At 37.5% G+C, this 20452-nt stretch overlaps 1 protein-coding gene and 2 long non-coding RNA genes across 31 annotated transcripts in view; 1 reads left to right on the top strand and 2 right to left on the bottom strand.

The window, feature by feature from the left end:
• LOC111095920 overlaps positions 1–18754 on the bottom strand; it is a 41393-nt gene extending 22639 nt beyond the window's left edge. For 4 of the 5 annotated variants that reach the window (XR_005359635.1, XR_005359637.1, XR_005359633.1 and 1 more), the window contains exons 1-2: positions 18695–18754; positions 4924–5040 (exon numbers count right to left, since the gene is read on the bottom strand). This is a non-coding gene — a long non-coding RNA (uncharacterized LOC111095920). Of the gene's footprint in view, positions 1–4923; positions 5041–12491; positions 12605–18694 lie in introns of those variants that run through there. The other variant, XR_005359634.1, reaches the window with a different exon arrangement.
• The window catches only part of SGIP1 (SH3GL interacting endocytic adaptor 1), a 201927-nt gene that overhangs the window by 59032 nt on the left and 122443 nt on the right, over positions 1–20452 (top strand). The window lies entirely within an intron of this gene.
• LOC111095919 overlaps positions 18817–20452 on the bottom strand; it is a 98417-nt gene continuing 96781 nt past the window's right edge. The window contains exon 5 of the long non-coding RNA XR_005359631.1: positions 18817–18868. This is a non-coding gene — a long non-coding RNA (uncharacterized LOC111095919). The remainder of the gene's footprint in view (positions 18869–20452) is intronic.

The following is a 20452-nucleotide window of genomic DNA, read 5'->3' as shown; positions in this document are numbered from 1 at the left end:
TGGGGGGGATATTTTTTGATCATGTATAATCATGTATGCATGTATGAAAATAGAATTCTAAAATCTATACCTGGAAAGAAACTAAATGATCCAACCCAGTATTTTCCAAAAAATGTTTATGCTGACCTCCAAAATAATAAAAAATGTTACATTGGACCCAGACATACACACATACATACATATGCAGGTTGAAAGTAAAGTATTTTGCAAAAGAAAAATAATAACCTATTCTTCCTATAGGAGCAGCACTTTATTTTCTATTCCATTTCATTTTTATTTTTTAAATTTTTCTAAAAGATTTTATTTATTTATTCATGAGAGACACACAGAGAGAAGCAGAAACACAGGTAGAGGGATAAGTAGGCTCCATGCAGGGAGCCCGATGTGGGACTCGATCCCGGGACTCCAGGATCACGCCCTGAGCCGAAGGCAGATGCTCAACTGCTAAGCCACCCAGGCATGCCTCCATTTCATTTTTAAAATGCTTGTCAAAACTTAGTAAACTGAAAAAAAAAAAAAAAAAAAAACAACTTAGTAAACTGTTTTCCTGACCCCCTAATGAGTAATTGCATGCAGTTTGAAAATTCCTGATCTAGTTCAACTTCCATTCTGAAGTAGAAATCCTTTCTTTATAGTAGTCAGATAATAAAGCAGTATATCTAATCAATGCACGGACTTTTTCTCTGTAGACTCCACTTTTCTGAGACAATGTCCTAAGTGCCTCTGTATAGATCCTTTACACACAAAGGAAAGGAATTCCTGGTGTCAGGGCAACAGAGAGGAGACAATTGAACTAAGAACTCATGGTCTGGAGAAGCCAGACTTTCAGCATCCCAAACGGCATGGATGTTCTACTAGAGAGACTTATAAGTCCAAATAGATCAGAAGGGTTTAAAATTGGGGTAGTGGTGGGTAGTGATTTAAAAAAAAAACTGAGGTAGTAGAAAGAAACTTGCCATCGGATTTGAGTGTCCCCAGATTTGTTCATGTGACCTGAGCTTCTCAGTGACTGAATCATAGACTGGCTGCATCAGGATCATGTGGGAAACATTTTAATGTACAATTCCTGGGCCTCAATGCCAGAGTTATGAGCATTGCAATGAGTGAGGTCTGGGAATGTGAACATTTTAAAAGCTCCTTGCATGATCCGCATGTGTGACCATGACAGGAAACCTCTGATTTGGGCTTTATGCAAACCTGGGTTCTTCTTCCAGAGAACAGTCACATTGTCTGCCTTTCTGCAACGGTTGCTATGGGGAACAAATGAAATAGTGTGTGTAAAAGCCCTCAGAAAAGTCAAAGCCTTACAGGTGCAAGGCGACAAGATGAAGGTTTTCTACCAACCTGGGCAAATGAACAATGTTTTTCTAAACTTTGAAGTTCCAGAATCAGTTGCAATGTAGGCTGGGAATAATGGATATACTCAAATTGCCAAGTGTAGAACAGAAAGTAGGTTAAGATTATCTCCTAATGTGCATGCTCTGTCTTTGCTTACCTTGAAAATTACTCATAATCACTGAGGGTAAAGAAGAGAGATTCTTTTTTTGAAGTAAATAAAATATTTTGCTTGTGTGAGAACACTAGACATTTCCTAGAACTTCCAAAAAAAGTTTCACATAAATTTTTAAGAATGTTACAAAATGAAGTCCTTGAAACTGGCCTTTCCCAAACAAAATGACATGATGAGCTATAGTTATCATATGTGGAATATAATAAGATTTCTTTGTGTGTATACTTGTTTCCTCTCCTTTTACAAATGCCATCAGAAGATATGAAAAATTTCACCTTATATTTTATAAGTAAGGTGAAGTCTAAAGGAGTCAATCCTAAAGTACGTGATAAATGTCAAGCTAATGCTATTTGACAATGGTTAGACTTGGGAAAAGAGAAGGGACTAGGAGTATTCAATCTCTGAGAAGATATTAAAGATTAAAAAAAAAAAAACACTTTAGGGACACCGAGTGACTCCGTGGTTGAGTGTCTGCCTTTGGCTCAGGGTGTGATCCCGGGATCCTGGAATTGAGTCCCACATCAGGCGTCCTGAGAGAAGCCTGCTTCTCCCTCTGCCTATGTCTCTGCCTCTCTTTCTGTGTCTCTCATGGATAAAAAAATAAAATCTTTTAAAACAAAACAACTTTATTTCAGTTCTTTCATGGCATTTCTCAAGTATAGCTTTTTATTTACCACTATAGAATATACAATAGGATTTATGTATTAAATACCATATTTTGTGGTTGAGTGAATTCAGAGACTGTCTTGGTGAGAAGCCCAGAAGAGTTACATTTCCATTTTAAAAATGAACCATACAGACTTTTTCAGTGGTTTAAGATATAATAATGAAAGCCATAAGGCTTTCTCAGTGGTTTAAGAAAAAATAATGAAAATTTTGGAACTGAAACTAAAGGACTGGAATTAAAATATTTGCTTTTATGGCTTCTGATAGGGCATCTAAAGTGTAAAGCTATGGTTGAAAAAATAAGAAGAAGAACCAATCACACAGACCACACCACTGGAGCTGTAAAACACTGAGAGACCCTTTTTAAAAAGCTTGATATAAATTTTTAGGATAGGAAAACCTAATCTTTTTTTTAGGCAAAACATTTAAGGTATGATCTAGGAAGGAAGGGAAAATGAAATAGAAATAGAGAACAATATGAAGGATGGCTGAGATTATCTCCAATAGACCTATATCTGAGCAATTGCTTCCCAACTATCCCCTACTATCTAATAAGTGGTTCTGGAGTATTTTTTACATTTTTTCTGTAGCTAGATATAATCAACACCTAGCTCCTTCAACTGCAGATGAACCTTGGAATGTGCTGATGTGGGGAATATACGGAGTCAGAAAGGAGTCTGAAAGAAATTAACTAAAGTTTTCCACCACCTCCCTTGTATTGCATTACTGACCAGAAAATAACAACACATTAATATGTGTTGGACAACGCTCTAAAGTTTATGAGTCCCCTTTGCGTGCATTATCTTATTTGACCTTCACAGGAACCTAGAGAAATAGCATCTCTCCCTCATAAAAATATCTCTTAGGTTAGCTAAGTACGATGAAATGTCTGAAAAGAAAAAGTCCTAGATAAAAGGAAGTTAGTTTCCCATACATCAAAGTTTCTGAGACTATAAAACTTACCCCTTGAATTTACTATTGGGATCTGGATTTTGTCTCATAATACGGCATAATGGTCTGTGCAAGAAAACCACTAGAATACAGAAATATAAAGATTCTGACATGATGAATGAAGAAGCAGTCTGCATTTCTTCCATGGGGGGTCTCAGGCAATGAGATTCCTCCACTGCAGAACCATGTGAAATTTCCAAAATAGCCAAAATTGTAAAAGATGGACAATTTTACACAGTATAACTTAAAAAGAAAGATCACTTTCTAGATTTTTGGTGTAAACCTGAGCCTGAGGCCTTCTCTACCACTGGTTTTTTATGTCACCTTGCCCAAGTCCATTTAACTTTCCCTGAACCCATCTCCTCAACTGTGACAAAATATTTTCCTCATAGGACAGTTGGCAAAATAAGTATCGTGATGAAGATCTAACTCATAACTGTAACTATAAATGTGAGTTATCACATTGGATTAGCAAAGGGTTATCTGGTTTGTATAATCTGAGACAGTCAAGTCTTCCCTGGTCAACCTGTAGCCCCTTACTTCTAACTGTGAGTCATCTTGGGTTCTTTCCACTCCTCATTCCAACATCTATCATTCACTAAGTTTTCCCTGCTCTATGTTCTAAATAATTTTTAATCCATTCTTTATCTCCATTATCAATTTTAGGCCTCCATTATATCTCTTAGCTAGATTGTTATGATGGTCTCCAAACTGGTCTCTTGCTTCTAGTCTTTACCATTTAATCCATCTTCCCCACTACATACAAATCTAACCATGTAATGCTTTGCCAAAAACCTACATTTGCTTCCTGATAACTTATAGGACAAAGTCCATGTCACTTAGTGTGGCATGCAAGGCAGCCTATGACCTATCCTGACCTACATTTTTAGCCCCATCTCCTATCACTGTCTCTTTCTTACTTAGTTTTACTAACAAATAGCAAATTGCTTCTATTTCTCCTATATAGATCATCCACGTCATCCTTCTGTCACCATGTTTGATCTGGAATGTTCATCTCACTTTTTTGTTCCCACCAGACTCTTCCTCACCTTTCAGGACTCAGATTATGCATGTCAGATGGGACTCTTCTCTGAGTCCCTAGGTTGGGGTGGGTGCTTTTCCTCTGTGCTGTCATGGGCTCTAATGACTGCACACAAATGTACCCTAATATCATGCTGAAATCATATTTTTATGAATCTCTCTCACCAATTTAGCAGTGCTCCTCAAAGGTAGAAGCTCTATCTTATTAATTCTGTACCCCAATACATAGAATAATTTCCAGCATATAGCAAATGATCAATAAGCATTTGCCAAACATTTTTAGGTATGTTGCTGGAGGCAGTTACCAAGGGAGAAATCAGGGTCAGTTCTGAGCATGACTTTGGAAGGCATCATGTGGGCAGGCATTAAAGGCTTTCTTACCTGATCAGACAATTGCCGTATGGCTGTAGCTTTCCAGGTGGAGCCCCCTCCCCTGGGCAGGGTTCTCTGGATACACAAGTCCACAGACTGGCTGCTTACCTCATCCCAGTTACCTTGCCAAGAGGTAGAGAAATGAAAGAAGGCACAGGAATGGGAAGCTGGGAAGTCCAAGAAGCAAAATCAAAGTCTGAGAAGACTGAGATGTGGCACTGCTAAAACATTTCCCCCACAGAACTGTAACGTGGCTTTGTTTTCAACCTGGACACTTAAAATTAATCTAAGGACACTGGCACCAGGTCATTATAATGGACCATGTTGTAACGGGATGTGGCAGGGAGGCCATCATTTTAGTTAACATAAGACTATTGTGTTACCTGGTGAGTCTCAGAGCTCATAACAAATACAGCCACACAATGACTCACGATCCCTTCACAGGCCAACACAAGCTGATATTCTTGCCATGACAGTTCATAAGGGCTTTCAATTTCCATCTAGAAGGAAATATGGGTGAAAGTTAGTTTGGTGTCTGAGGGTGAATGGAAACAAGATATGAAGTTTCCTCATTACTGCCTGATACCACTGATTGTCTCTGTGGTTCAATTGGCCACATCTTGGAAGAAAAGGCAGCATGAATCTGAATGCTCATGGATAGAAGCCCAGTTCTCCAAGTAAGGTTTCAATTGTTCTGTGGCTTAGCCAAGACCATGTAACCTTAGTGTTGGAATCCACCTGAGTATTCTAGGTGTAGGTCACCTTTTCTCCTCCATGCATATCTTTTCATCTGGGGGAAGTTTTGAAATCTCTCAGACATAGAGAATGTTAAGATACTGGAAGTGTGGAACTAGATCTCATTTTTTTTAACTTCTTTTTTTCAAAGATTTTATTTATTTAAGAGAGGCAAAGACATAGAGAGAGAGGCAAAGATATAGGCAGAGAGAGAAACAGGCACCCTGCGAGGAGCCTGATGTGGAGCTCGATCCCAGAACCCCGGGATCATGACCTGAGTCAAAGGCAAATGCTCAACCACTGAGCCACTCAGGTGTCCCTAGATTTCATTTTTAAAATAAGTACTTTATGGGATGCTCAGCGGTTTAGCGCCTGCCTTTGGCCCAGGGTGTGATCCTGGAGTCTTGGGATCATGTCCCACATCCGGCTCCCTGCATGGAGCCTGCTTCTCCCTCTGCCTGTGTCTCTGCCTCTCGGTCTCTGTCTCTCATGAATAAATAAATAAAATCTTTAAAAAATAAAATAAGTACTTTAAAAGCATATATAATGGGAAAAAATACTAGACTTGGAGTCAGACACAAATATATGTTAAGAGTGCAGTTTATTAACCAGGGGGTCTTACACAAGTCACATAGTCTCTTAGAGCCTCTGGCTACCCATACATAAAATAGTGAATGGATGATACCTCCTCAGCAGGATGGATTTATGGCTTCTGTGAGATAAGATGCATGAGAGGGCCTACCATTATAATTAGCAGCCAGTAGGAGCTCTGTTTTTTCTTTTATTATCATTGCTAATGATCAAGCTCTTTAGTTTCTATTTCTACTTCTAAAATATATATGCTTTTTTCCCCCCTCTCCTCTACTCATTTTTAAAAGCCGTGGGCCTAGCAAAAGCACTGTAGCTGTTTGTAACAGAAACAGACAGATGACTAGAAGAGCCAGAAGAAAAATAGAGAGGCTTCATCACAGAGACATAACAGAGGACTCGGCTGATTGACTGTAATTTAAGACATCCATCATTATGGGTCCAAGGACAAACACTGTGAATTCTAAGCCTGACTCAGACTCTGATTCTTTCTAAAGTGTTGAATAACTCATTTAATATCTGACCAAGCTTCACTACAATGCTTGGCATAACTGGGTTGTCTCAGCCAATATCATTTATTATATACCATTGTTACACATTAATGCAAAAAATAATTGAGTTCCTACAGAGAAAGGGACTTAAATTAACTCGGCCTGTGATACATTTAGGAAGTCTATAAATTCCCAAGAATAGTACACACAGGTTGGTAGATATAGGTGCATGACAATATTTTATGGGGAGAGAATCCATAGCTTTTATTAGATTCTCAATGAAGTCTGTGACCAAAAAGAAGTTAAGAACAGCTACTACATACTAACAGACATTATTTGTTACAGAGAGACCATTTTCACAATTACGTTTTTCCTGGAATCCTACAACATTCGGCCTGACGAAAGCAAGATTGGAGTCATGTATTGTTTTTGTGAACTAGACTATCTTGTAATGTGGTTTTTACTACTTTGATTTCTCAACAGAATTCAAACCCATTCCCAGGTCCATTTTAATTGCTGATGAAAAAAAAAATTGCTGATGAAACATGATTGGGTTTCTAACACTCTTCTCCTAACTATGAACTTTCCTCATCATCCCCTCATATTTCAAAAAAACAAAATATCAACTGGTCATCTCAAACAACGAGTTCCTTCCAAGGCTTGGAGTTCTATTACACACAATGGCCAGCTAGCCCAGCAACTTCAATGCATGACTTATAAATAAAACCTGCTCTCTACTAGAGAGCACCCAGAGGCAGATGTGAAGCAGAGAACTATTTTGGGCATGGCCTACCGTTGGACATAGCTGAGTGACAGAGGATGCACCATAGTAGTGTTGGGGAGAAGAGTTAGCTGGTGATTGATGACTAAGGGTATTTGAAGCAAAGAAGCTGAAGTCACTATCTCCAGGGCTAAAATAAAAATTAGTAATTCAGAGATAGAAATGGTACATTCTTTCCTCCGGCCTTCTAATTGTGTGAATGACCCTATTCTATCAGTGGGGCGTTCTGAAAGGCTTTGAGTGAAGTTCCCACCCTCCCCCATCTCCCTACCTCCACCAGGGGACACCCTGTCACAAAGATGCCTAATCAATCTCTTCAGTTTCTTCAGAGGTCAGGCCATTTCAAAAAGCCTTCTTGACGACAAACGTTTTTCTGTAATAATGATAGCAACAGAACAGAGCAGACCATAAAGAGCAGATATTCCCAGGCGTGCTGTGAGAGGAGACTAGGGGTGCTTGAGGAGATCACTGGATCTCACTTGTGAGCTACTTTAGCAAGTGCATGGTCAGGGCCCTGTGTGCACTGCTCACTCTCTGCTCAGCCACCCAGCAGACATGCATAAATGGGTAGGGGTCAGGGACATGGGCCTTGGGTTTTGACAAGCCTGAATGTGACCCTTGACCCATCGTTTATTATCTGTGCTATGTTAGAAACTTGTGGCACTTCTCTGAGAAGTGTTCCTCATCTGCAAAGCAAGGATGACTATATCCGCATCACCGTGTGTGGCTGTGAGTTTTAATGAGATAATGCATAAAAATTACATGATGGCGTTTAATAAATGCTAGCTAGTTTTATTCCATAGAATTAAATTTTCTAAAAAAAAGAATATAATATTTTTACATATAATATATGTAAATATAATATATATTACAGTTTAGAAATATCAAAAACTAGGTTTTGATGTATTATGTTAATACATATTATGGATATATATTAGTATAGATTTCATGTCTTTAATATATATGTGATATACATTCTTAAATATAATATGCTCATATTGCTTGTGTTTCCTATGCAAAGACCATCAAAGATAATTTAATCTATTTTTGATGGTGAAAGTAACATTTTCCTAACTACTTAAGACAACTTTAAAAGTGCTTTTTAGGGGCACCTGGGTGGCTCAGTTGGTTAAGCATCTGCCTTTGGCTTAGGGATCAGCTCAGGTCATGATCCCAGGGTCCTGGGATAGAACACGGGGTCAGACTCCCTGCTCAGTGGGGAGCCTACTTTTCCCTCTGCCTGTCACTCCCCTGCTTGTGTTCTCTCTCTCTGTCAAATAAATAAATAAAACCTTAAAAAAATAAAAATGTTTTTTATATGTATCATTGTTTAGAATTCCAACTAATGCCCTATGCTTTAATTCAACCAAGCAAGAAAGCAACAGGCACTGTTGTTATGTATTGGGCTGGTAGCCCCAAGATAAAAGCTCTTTCATCATCTAAAGAGTATGATGGATCCTTCTCTCTCTGGCAGCTGCCATAATGACCAACGTTTAACTTTGCCGCTTTGACTCATTCCATTTAGCTGCTGCCCATCTGGTCTGGAAAAGGAGATCACTAATGTTGTTATTTTTGTCCTTAAAACAAGAGGGAGTAGGTACTAAGGAAGAATCTGAGAGTCCTTTCTGTGTTGTGTACACAAGTGTTACATACTTACATACGTGTAAGCTCATTCATGTTTACATACTTACATACCCAAGTGTGACAACTTCTTTCACCTTTCCTTCTACATATTCATATACTTTGCTGTGTTTTTTTTTTTGTTTTTCTAGGGAGGGGGGGTTGGTCTTTTTTTTTTTTTTTTTGGCTGTATTTATGATACATGCTCTTAGATAAGTAAAGCTTTCCAAGCATTTAGTGGAGTTTCTTTTCCTAGTGATGGAAAAAAAGTCTTAACTAGAAAACTCCTTGTTTGGTGGCTTATATCAAATAATAATGGAGAAGGTGATTTTTACCACTTGAGTCTCTGCTTGGCTTGAAAGCTTTTTCTCAATTAGTGAATGTTCAGTGACCATCTGCTGTGTACTGGGCACTGAATTAGGTTCACCGATTGGGGCACAAAATGAATGACATGTGTGGGTCCTATTCTAAAGCAGCTTAAAAAAATAAATAAAAATAAAATAAAATAAAATAAAATAAAATAAAGCAGTTTAAAATTTAAAAGAACAAAGATAACATAAACTGGAGCAGGCAAAAAATGAGGCAAGAAAAGCTATTAAGTTCTATAAGGAAATCTTAAGTGAAGTTCGGAAGAACCCAAGCAGAAAAGAAAAACACTTCTAAAGGAACACTTCCTGCAGACATAGTCAGGCATTCCTGAGGTGGGTGACTTTCTAGTTTGAAGAGAAGGTTGTTCAAAGAGATAGTCCTCCAAACAGAAGCTAACAGGTCATGAATGTGCTTGTTTAGGGAATGAGGAGAATTTTCCTTTGGTTGCAGAGCAGGGTGTTCAAAGAGTAATGGTGTAGATAAAACAGAACAAGTCCTAAATGCCACACTAAGTAAGGAGTTCTACCTTCTGGTAACTTCAGAGCAAATTGAATCCCACTGAAATCACTGAGGTAGGGTGCACTTAAACCTAGTGGCAGAGATGAAGAAGGCATGTACATGGGTTTAGGTGGCCATGAAACAAAACAAAACAAAACTAGAGCTAGCCTTGGTTTTCAAGGGAGTTTCAAAGGAGAAATATCTGGGGCAGCCCAACTAGCATGCTGGCAAATTTTTGAATCAAGAATACAATTTCTCTTGTAAATGTTGACTATTCCAGGAAGAACAAAACACACTTGTGGGGAGTACCACATAATTAGCTTAATTCATATTCAGCATTTGGATCTTGGCATTTCTACAGACACTGTCCTTAATGACTTTTTTCTGTTTTGTTTTGTTTTCTATTATTAAAGTCACCTTTTACTCCCCTTCTGTCTTTGAGGTTACAGTCTCATAAATGGAAAAGTCTTTTTAGAGTACTTAACAGAAACCTTAATCAAAATGCTAAGCCAAATTCCAGCTAAAAAGGTATTAGTGCCACTGGAAATGTGATTCAGATTGCCAGGGCAATGAGATTCAGCCAAATAGGTGTTTACAACACTGCTCTCGACATTTAGAAAGTAATGAGATATATTTAACATAGAAGGAGAAAGTAAAAGTATACTCAAACCTGAAACTACATGGTATTTTAGAGTACTAGAGAAGATAGGTATATAGCTTATGTGCTCTCTCTCTATAGATAGATAGATAGATAGATAGATAGATAGATAGATAGATGATAGATATACACACACATACAAACACATATACATATTTATATTTTATATTAATAAATATTTATCATACACACGCATGTATATGCTCGCCCATATTGAGCAGATCAACAGGTAAAATATGTTGGACTGAGTAAAGCATGAAGGTTGTAATCCAGCACCCTCTGGAATTCTCTGTGTGGCTGTGGGCCTACTGCTTTAATCTCTCAGGGCTTTAGTTTTGCCAATCTAGTACCAAACCAGATGTTGACCTCCACCCTGCTATTCTGTGACTCAATTACCTGTCAGGTGTGCTGTGTTATTTCCTCTTTCTTGTCCTTTAACAGAAGCTGATTAAAACCCCCTTCCAAGAACAAAATCTTTTGCCTTAAATTATGATTGGGGGGATGGTTAAAAACCTCAAAGCCTTCTTCAACATTACCCTTAGGGGGATAAAGGTAATTCAATAAACCATAGCATAGATTTTTTTATTAACCCAAACATTTTAAGAATTTATCCTGGGATCAGTTTTATATTCAGACTCAATTTTTAGATAATAATGTTTGGGTCAAGCCATTGATTTTGTTAAGCACATTATATGCATGATTTATTTAGTTTTCATAGCAATCCTTTGGATGAGAATACTGAGGCTAAGAGAGGTATATATTTATTCAAATTAACACAAGTAGCAAGTGGCAGAACCAGTTAATTATGTGGAACTAGAGTTCATGGCTGCAGAGAAGTGATAGTGTCTTCCATCCAAGCAGGGATTGAAAGAGACAGCCAGCTGACTTCCAAAGAGCTGAGTTCCCTTACCACAGTGCAAAGTGTTGCTAGGGACTGGCTTGGCAGGCAGGAATTTTGTTTTTCAGCATCTCTTACATCTAGGTGAGACCATTGGCTATATAAGCCATACTCTTTAGTTAATGGTAGAGAACTCTTTCCTGGCTGAGGTGGTAACCATTTCTGGATTGCCTTTCTTATGCTTTCTTCCTCTTCCAAGGCAATCTTAGAGGCCATTTGGATCTTGGCATTTCTACAGAAATGAGAACCTTATGAGATGGAAGGAGCCTAGGGGAAATGGGGTGGATCTATATAAGAACTAGAGCTGATGTACCTGGGTAGCTCAGTGGTTGAGCTTTTGCCTTTGGCTTAGGTCATGGTCCTGTAGTCCCAGGATCGAGTTCCCCATCAGGTTTCCGCAGGAAGCCTACCTCTCCCTCTGCCTATGTCCCTGCCTCTCTCTGTGTGTGTCTCTCATGAATAAATAAATAAAGTCTTTTAAAAAAAAGAAATAGAAAAGAAAGAGAGCTAACAGCATTCCCCGATGGATTGGCTGTAGAAAGGAAAGGTAAGGAGGAGTCTAGATGAAGCATCTTGGGGAATGATGGTACCATTGGAGAGAAGGGAGGAACTGGCTTGGGAGGAAGTTCTGCTTTCAATTATTCACGCTCCATGTGAACATGTGTCATTATCTTGTTAGATTGCTGAGAAGTAGACAAGATTTTATAGAATCTTCAAGTTAACATATCCAACAGAAGAAGCCAGAAAATATACCAAATGGTTTGTGAGGAGAAATGGATTTTCCTTCCCCTTCTGTGTTAACAAGGAAAGAGAGAGACCTTACTATTTTCACTGGATTGAATACTTTACTTTTAGGTGGTATACACTACCACAGTTTACTGTCTTTCAACTCTCAATTAAAATGATAATAATAATCACACTAATAAGTAATGATATTACTTTCTGCTTAGGTAGCATTTAATTTACGTATTTGAATTATTTTCTCATTTATTACAACATCATGGGAAACAGGTATTTTACAATTCAGGAAACACAGCTGGTTAGTGGTAAAGCTAAAATTTGATTTTGAAGCTGATTGCAAATGTGACAAAACTGTGAGGGGTTTGAGTTCAGGAGTTATGGAGATCTAAACAGAAGGCTCTTAATTAGTTTGAATCTCAATTAGGATTATCAAAAGTGATATATTTTCATACTGTCACAAATGGTAAACTCTTAAGAGGTAAAAAGAGTGCAAGAATTCAGCTGTTCTGGCAAATTACTTTGGTTTGAATTTCTATACCAAAACCATACTCAAATATTAGTTTTCAGGGCACCTGAGTGGCTCAGTTCATGAACCCAGACTCCTGGAATCAAGCCTTCCATTGAGCTCTTTGCTCAGCTGGGACCCTGCTTCTCCCTCTCCCTCGTGGGCTTGCTTTCTCTCTCTGTCAAATAAATAAATAAATAAATAAATAAATAAATAAATAAATAAAATCTTTTAAAAATATATTAGCTTTCAATAACCACTATAGCATAATACTTTTAACACCAAAGAATACTCAATGTAATTGAGTAATTTTGATGATCTAGAAAACAGTCATTTCAAAAAAAAAAAGAAAACAGTCATTTCATTTATTTAGCATGTCATAGTGACATCAAATTAGATAATAGATGATGGAACATTCTGGGACTAGATAATAGATGATGTTCTTTTCTGCTCAAAGGCTTTTCATGAGTGCCCCTTGCCCTTAAAATCTAAAATCCTTAACTTTCAAGAACTTGCATTATCTGGCCCCTGACTTCCTCATCTTATGTCACTCTTCACCTCAAATACCACACAATTATGCATATATGTCACACTAATGAACAGATAAGAAAGAGCTAAAATGGGTAACAGCTACTTAATTAAAGGTGGGTGTTTTAGGGTTTTAATAACTGATCTGTGATCTTACATAATTCAAGGGTTCTATTAGATACTGTATCCCTAGCCTAGAAGAGTCCCTGGCACGTGATAGATGTTTGACAGGTTCCTATTCTGTCAACCACTGAATGAGAAGATGAGGAGATCTTCTGACAGTGATCACAAATACTCTGGAGCTTGCATGACGCTAGGCACTGAATAAAAGACTAAAGTTATATCCTTGGTCAATACTGGGGTATTAGTGAAGAGAATACTGACCAATATGGAAAAATATTGAAAATATGGAAGCCATTCTGAGCTTGCTAGGTAAGTATGAAGACCTAGAGCCAGAGACTCGTTAGAGTAACAAATCAATATAAACGTTTGGAGTATAAGACTTGTATATAAAGGAAGGGAATAATAATATGACCATTTACCTATGCTGAGGGGATTGCTTGATAAATCTGAAAGCCTATCAGGGATTAATTTCTCAAGAGGGTTAACTTGATATTTTCTGCCTCCTAATGAGAAGAGGCAAAAGGGAACCAGGTTTTCATTGCAACTTAATAGATTCATGTTATCCCACAGGAATAATTTCATGACAATGAACTTTGTAATCTATTGAGATTTATAGCCAAAGAATGGATGTGTGTGAGGATGAAAGGATGGATGGATGGAGGACAGGTGAATAAATACATGGATAATCATTATCATTATAAATTTAGTAAATGGGGTCAATCCACATGCATCCTAGATGCAGGCCTCTAAGAGCTCTCAAAAAAACTTAGAGCTAAATTCTGTATTTAGCTCCCTTTTGTACCTTTTTTTGTACTTGTTTATTCAATAACTGATCTTTTTTTGACAATATCTCTATATTTACATATTTTTAACTTTTTAAACTATTACTATTCCATTTTGGAAGTAGACTTCATGGATTCTTACTAAGTAAAGTTGGCTAAGAGCCTATGATGTGTTAAATTCGGCTGTGCCATATAAATCTCCTTTCTCCTTGCCCATCTCTGTGCCTCCACCTTGTAGGTTAGAATTAAACCACAAGAATTCTAGTAGGCTGTGGTCCAGTTTTCTTTTTTAATTCACCTTTGAAGAATTTAAGAATTTAATTCAGAGCACTAAATGGTACATTTATTTGTTATGTAGTAACAACTTAAAGGTTTTACAAAAGTACTTGTTCCTTCCTCTCTGGAAGAAATATAAAAAGAAAAAAAGGATCTGAAAAGGATTTCTGTTATTGTCCAGTTTTCTTTTTTTAAAATTATTTTCTTGTTGAAAATGGAGGTTTGGGAAATGATATTTGGTGAATTATGACTCAATTGAATTTTTCTGTTTATGCCTGAAAACCAGAGTCCATCTGAACAGGATCATTAACTTCAATTTAGTCTACATGGCAATGTCAGGGGAGGGGAGGGATTGGAGACAGAGGGGAGAGAAGAGAATCCGTGAATGTGAGGAAGGAGAGAAGAGTGAATAAGAGGGGAACCATTTTACAGAACAAGGTTCTTAAGGAACAGGTCAAATTAATTTCACTAGTGTTTGCAGTGTTATTTTTCCAGTAGAATGTGTGTTTCTCCTCCTCAGGGTGGGGGCAAGAAACTTCAAATTCGATATACCACTAATCCAAGTAGAAGTAACATTGGCTTCTTTCCAAATCACCCTGAGAAGACCAGCTGATTAAGTTTGTAATAGACTTGCATTTAGCAAAGTCTTCATCAATGCTGTATTTTTCTGCTACAGAAGGTGATTGTGCTTCTTTAAAAGGCTGAATCTCTTAATCTCCACTACTTTTTGTGATAGATATTAGTAAATTTATATTTCTTGAGACCAAGTTCAGTTTTGTTATTAAAAATGTAACCAGGGGTGCCTGGGTGGCTCAAATGGCTAAGGGCATCTGACCCTTGATTTCCACTCAGGCCATCATCTCAGGATCCTGGGATTGAGCCCTGCAAAGTTGGGCTTCGCACGCTTATTGGGGAGCCTGCTTGAGGATTCTTTCCCTTTTCCTCTGCCCCTATCCTTACTGGTGCGCATGAGCTATCTATCTATCTATCTATCTATCTATCTATAAATAAATAAATAAATAAATAAATAAATAAATAAATCTTTTTAAGTAACCAAAGAAAGCTCCAGATTTTGAAATTTTGATTATTTTTTATTTCTATGTATTTTTATTTCTAAAGGAGTAGATGTACAAATCAGGCATTTAGTTGTCCTTATGTAATCAATTAAAATGGCTGATTTCCAATTGCTTTGTAACTATCAAAACTAAGAAAGGCAAGAAGAATCTGCATAAAGTGGTGCACAATATATGTTAGGTGTTATACAGGACTTTTACTCCCATTTTAAACTTTACAAAAAGCTTTTATGGTAAATAGCTGAGAAGAGTGAAACTCAAAGATACTTGCCCTAGGAGGTAGAGAAGTTATTTGAATTCAAGTCTCTTAGAGCTCAAACCTCCTCATTTTCACTATAACAACATATGCTACCCATGGATCTTGCTACTTAAATCTTAACAGAAGTTGTTCACATGCTTAAAATTCTTCCTAACTCTACTCAGCTCCTTCATTCCATTAATAACAGCATAGCAAACACGAAATCTTTTTATGGCAAATCTGTTCCATGGCCATCTTCTCTTTAACATCTTCATCCATGTCACCAAAAGGTCAAACATTCTTTTTTTAAAAAAGTCATCACTGTTTTTAGCTCCTTTAAGTTCTTAAGTGCCTTCTAGCAATCTCCATTTTAGTGCATTAACATGAACTCTCACATATCACATCTGAATTTCAAGGTGCCATCCATCTCAGGCCCTTTTGCAATCCAATACAAATGAAGTATATTGTCAGGATGTGCATTTCTCCCCGTAGGCTCAGCTCAGAATGGTGGGGTACCATCTTTGTGCTTACTAAGTACAAAGAACACCGGGATTTCCTTTGACTCAAATAAAAATGAAGGTAGAGCATTCGGACCAAAGGCACATGCCCATCAAATTGGAACAATTTTGGTTAGAATTGCAAATATGTAGAGCAACCAGCAAACATTTGCTGAGTGACTATCATGTGCCAAGTACTGCAATACACTGAACTCGGCTTTTTATATTTCCTGGTACTCGTTTTTATAAAGCAGTTCCCATATCTTAGGCAGTAGTCTAGGTACTGAAAATCATAAGCATCATAAAAAATCATGGAAAGAGTTGACCTCCGTTTTAACTGGTCTCACATTGTTCTGTAAGACCCTATGACAAAGACTCTGAATTAGATTAGAGTACCTATATTTAAAACTTAGAGGAAGAGCTGATGTGCAAAGCATCTTAATCTTTCCTGACAGAAATACAATGACCATCATAATGAATAGATATTGCCAGTCTAGAGTTGCTGTCAATATGGGGCATTATGCCCAGGGCAATTAAATTTGCCTGTTTTTTATTACTGAGACCAAATGCTTGGCCTGGGTTCCTGCAGAAAATAAATAATTTCATTACATGTGATTCACCTTTGAGTAACCCACCATGCTGATGAAGGCTCAAACTGAAAATTTACACTTATTACAGAAATAATCCATTTGGCAACATCTATTGGGTCTCCTTATGTTCAGCATATGAAGATTTAAACATGCAAAATACAGTCTTCATGTTGAAGAAATGTACCTCTTAATTTTCCTAAAAATGTCTTTCAATTAAAAATATATATATATAGTTGCTTTCTGTCTGTTTGTTTTTTTAATAAGAAAATAAAATGAATTGTGATGACTGGCAACAAGTTATTCCAAAGACATGAAGAGCATGGATCCTGGAGTCAGGGCAGAAGGAACTCTGAAATGTGGTCTGACAGGTACTACCTATGTGCCCTGGCACCAGTTTCTCCTCATGCCCCATGGTATAGAATCAATACAGTAATAGCTCTCACCTTATAAGGTTGTATTGGGCTAGGATAAAGAACTTCCTGACATATTTCCTAAACCATTGTAAGTACTTAATAAATTACATCTATTCATTTTTATTTATGATACACATTTTGGGCTAAATTGAGCCTTTTGATGTGCCATTATATACATTCTTCACCCAAAAATGTGGTGAATTCACAATACGCCCTTCACCCCAAGTCTCTATTCCCTGGCCTAATGACTATGCATTCAGGTAAGTCCATCCTGTGCAGTTTGGAGCTTCCTTAACATGTCTATATATACAAATGAATACCAGAAAACTAAGTATCAATGGAATATATATTGCAAACATCAGAAAAAAGTCATTAGTTTCTGTTTTAATTATTATTCAAATTTTGAGTGGCCTTTAAAAAAATTGTTAAACAAATATTGATGGTGTGTTCACCAAGTCCCAGGCATTGCTCTGGGTGCCAACAAGAATCCTCATGACCACCCTGTTAGAAGTTGCTTGGCTTTGGAGTCAAACACACCCGGCTCAAATATTCGTCCTATCGCTTGTTTGTTTAGTGATGCTAGAAGAGGAATTTAAGCACTTTGAGTCTGTTTCTTAATCCATAAAATAGAGGGTTGGTAATACCTTTGAGGTTTGTTGAAAGGGTTAGTCTGTGTCAAGTGCTAAGCATAGTGTTGGTACATACGAGGTACTCAGTGAACTAGAGTGACCTTCCCCTCACTCTTAGTGATTACAGAGGGGGAAACTGGGATTATCCCTCCAAATCTCATGCCCTGTGAGGACATAAATCTTACATTAAAAATAACACAGCACCTTTTAGATTCTCTAAGTTTTGCTGCAAGTGACAGCCACTAATAGATCAAATTGGGGTTTGATCCCAAATCTTTGGATTCCAAATTCCATGCATTCTTATCCTTTCCACTATGTTTCCCTTGTGTTTCTGGGAGGCAGTGTCTTCGGGCTTCTGGGGAGATACCTGAAGGAATGATTTGTGTTCCTCTATGACCTGTGTTTTACATACTGACCCAAAACAGCTGTCACTGCCACTTCTCCTCATGCTCCTTTTTCTTCCAGACTGCTAGGTCAATCTACAGCCAGCTTTGTGCCCAGGCCTTGCCTTGTCCAAGCTCTGCTCAAAAGTATTGTTTCAGGAGAGGTGGGAAGTAGAAGAATCAAGTATCCCCTAGGAAGATGATCTCCAAAAGTAGTGCCTTTTCAACAATTTCATAGGTGTTGTGTTTATATGAGGATTTGAACACAATGAAAAGCTATCCATAAAAGGAAAGTAAGCAAGATTGGGAAATGAGTAAAGAAGGTAATCAAAAAGTCATGCCTTCAGATTCACAGATTAACAATCAAATACACAGAACATGCCTCCCTCACCCTGGCAGGTGCACTATCCCCCAGTGTTGGAACCTGGCTTTGTCCTTGGCTCCTCTCTATTGTACCCAGCCCAGATGTCTCCCCAGCTCAGCCCTTTACATTAGCTCAGGTGGAAAACCAGTAGCTGTCAACATGTCAAAGGACAACGATCATTCTATGTTTGGTCTCTCTTTGTTGTACTACCAGCTAGCAGTGGAGTGACAGGAATTCTGGACAAGAACAGAAAAGAGGATCATTGGCAAGACTCTCCTCTTATACTCCTATCTGGCAGGGCAACATCTGTGGTTAAGACCAGCAGTGTCTCCTGTGTGGCTGGTCCTTAGCTCCTGTCTAGAGGATTTTCATACCTTGATTTCTCCTTTTCTTAACTCAGTTCAAGGGATCCCTGGGTGGCTCAGCGGTTTAGCGCCTGCCTTTGGCCCAGGGTGCGATCCTGGAGTCCCGGGATCGAGTCCCACGTCGGGCTCCCGGCATGGAGCCTGCTTCTCCCTCCTCTTGTGTCTCTGCCTCTCTCTCTATGTCTATCATAAATAAATAAATAAATCATTAAAAAAAATAAATAAACTCAGTTCAAGGACTGTTACCTCAACTTGTTCATGCATAGAATCAGTCTTCATTTTTAGGGAGAAAAATATTTCAAGTAGGATTTAAAAAAAATAAAACAGAAGACATAAAACCAACCAAGCAAAAAAAAACCTGTAGGTTCTTTTGAGTATCAGATTTTGATGTTGACCTAATATAATATAGAGTGCAAAGTTTTCTTTTTAGAAGACCCCTCTGAACAATTCTGCTTTCAGTGTAACACTTAAAGGCTCAAATTCAGAATTTAGTATTTGTTAATTGAATTCCTGTAGAACAGTTTTACTCAGGATAAAATAAAATGGATAATGATAATTTTTTCAGCTGTACTGTTTCTTTATCTGCAGAATTGTATACTCTTAAAGCCAGGAAGTTCTAAGGTATCTTGATTTTTTTTTTAGGTTATCTTGGGGAAATTTCAGAGAAAAACACTAGTAAACACAATTTATGTTTTAAATTTAAAAGATTGTTTTAAGTTTTAAAAAAAGACTCAAACTTTCTGGACCTGTCATAAGAAATATATTTTACAAATGAAAAATTTTTTAAAGAAATATATTTTACTTATGGGTATACATTTTATTTATCCATTTATCTCTTCCTGGAGAATGATTTCATTAATTTATTTTTAATTTTTGAAGTACAGTTAACATACAATGTTATGTTAGTTTTAGGTGCGCAACTTAGTGATTTGACAACTCCATATATTATTCAGTGTTTACCACAGTAAGTGAAGCTACCATCTGTCACCATGAGAACTATTTCATTTTAAGGGGAATTTTATTCAGAAATGATTGTAAACTAAATGATCGGGCATACTTTTATAGGTTTAATCGCATATATATAATAAGTGGAGCCTGAAGACTTTTGAAGAAATCTGACATTTATTCATAGAAGTCTGAGTGTGAGAAGAAGTGCTATATATTCAGAAGCTCATGAGATGGTACTGGGCCTGACCTATAGATTCAGGGTTCATCTACATACACATGGCAAGTGAAACCATGTGAGTACATGAAATTGCCCCAGGGAGAGGATGCAGAGGAACCTAGGACAAAGTCCTGGAGAATTTCAACATTTGGGGAGCAATAGAGAGGTAAAGGAGCCTCCAATTTCCTCCCTGATGGTGGTGATAATAGCACCTAACCTAGGCAAACCTCAGGCTCATAATAATTTGAGAAAAAAAACACCTCCTACTTTTTCACATAAATGAGACAACAGATGCAAAGCAACAGGTGCTTGGTCTATATGTAGGATCTCAGTAATAGTAACTAATAATATTGCAATGATGAAACTTCTTATTCTATATTTTGTGTGTGTGGTATCACCGTTGTCAATTTCTGTGCCCACTGCTTTATTTTATTATCTTGTAATATCATATCCAGGACTGCCTATTTTGAAATAAATGATCTTTCCCACTCTCTTAAAAAATCAGTCTATTTTTAATTTTTTTGTTGTTCCCAGACTTGACTAGATGCTCTCATAATACCAAAGGAAACTAAAAGAAATCTGAATTAGGTGGAAAGATGCTA

Source organism: Canis lupus, chromosome 5 (assembly GCF_011100685.1).
Source record: "Canis lupus familiaris isolate Mischka breed German Shepherd chromosome 5, alternate assembly UU_Cfam_GSD_1.0, whole genome shotgun sequence".
Taxonomy (NCBI): Eukaryota; Metazoa; Chordata; class Mammalia; order Carnivora; family Canidae; genus Canis; species Canis lupus.
This window is presented reverse-complemented; position numbering and strand designations above follow the sequence as displayed.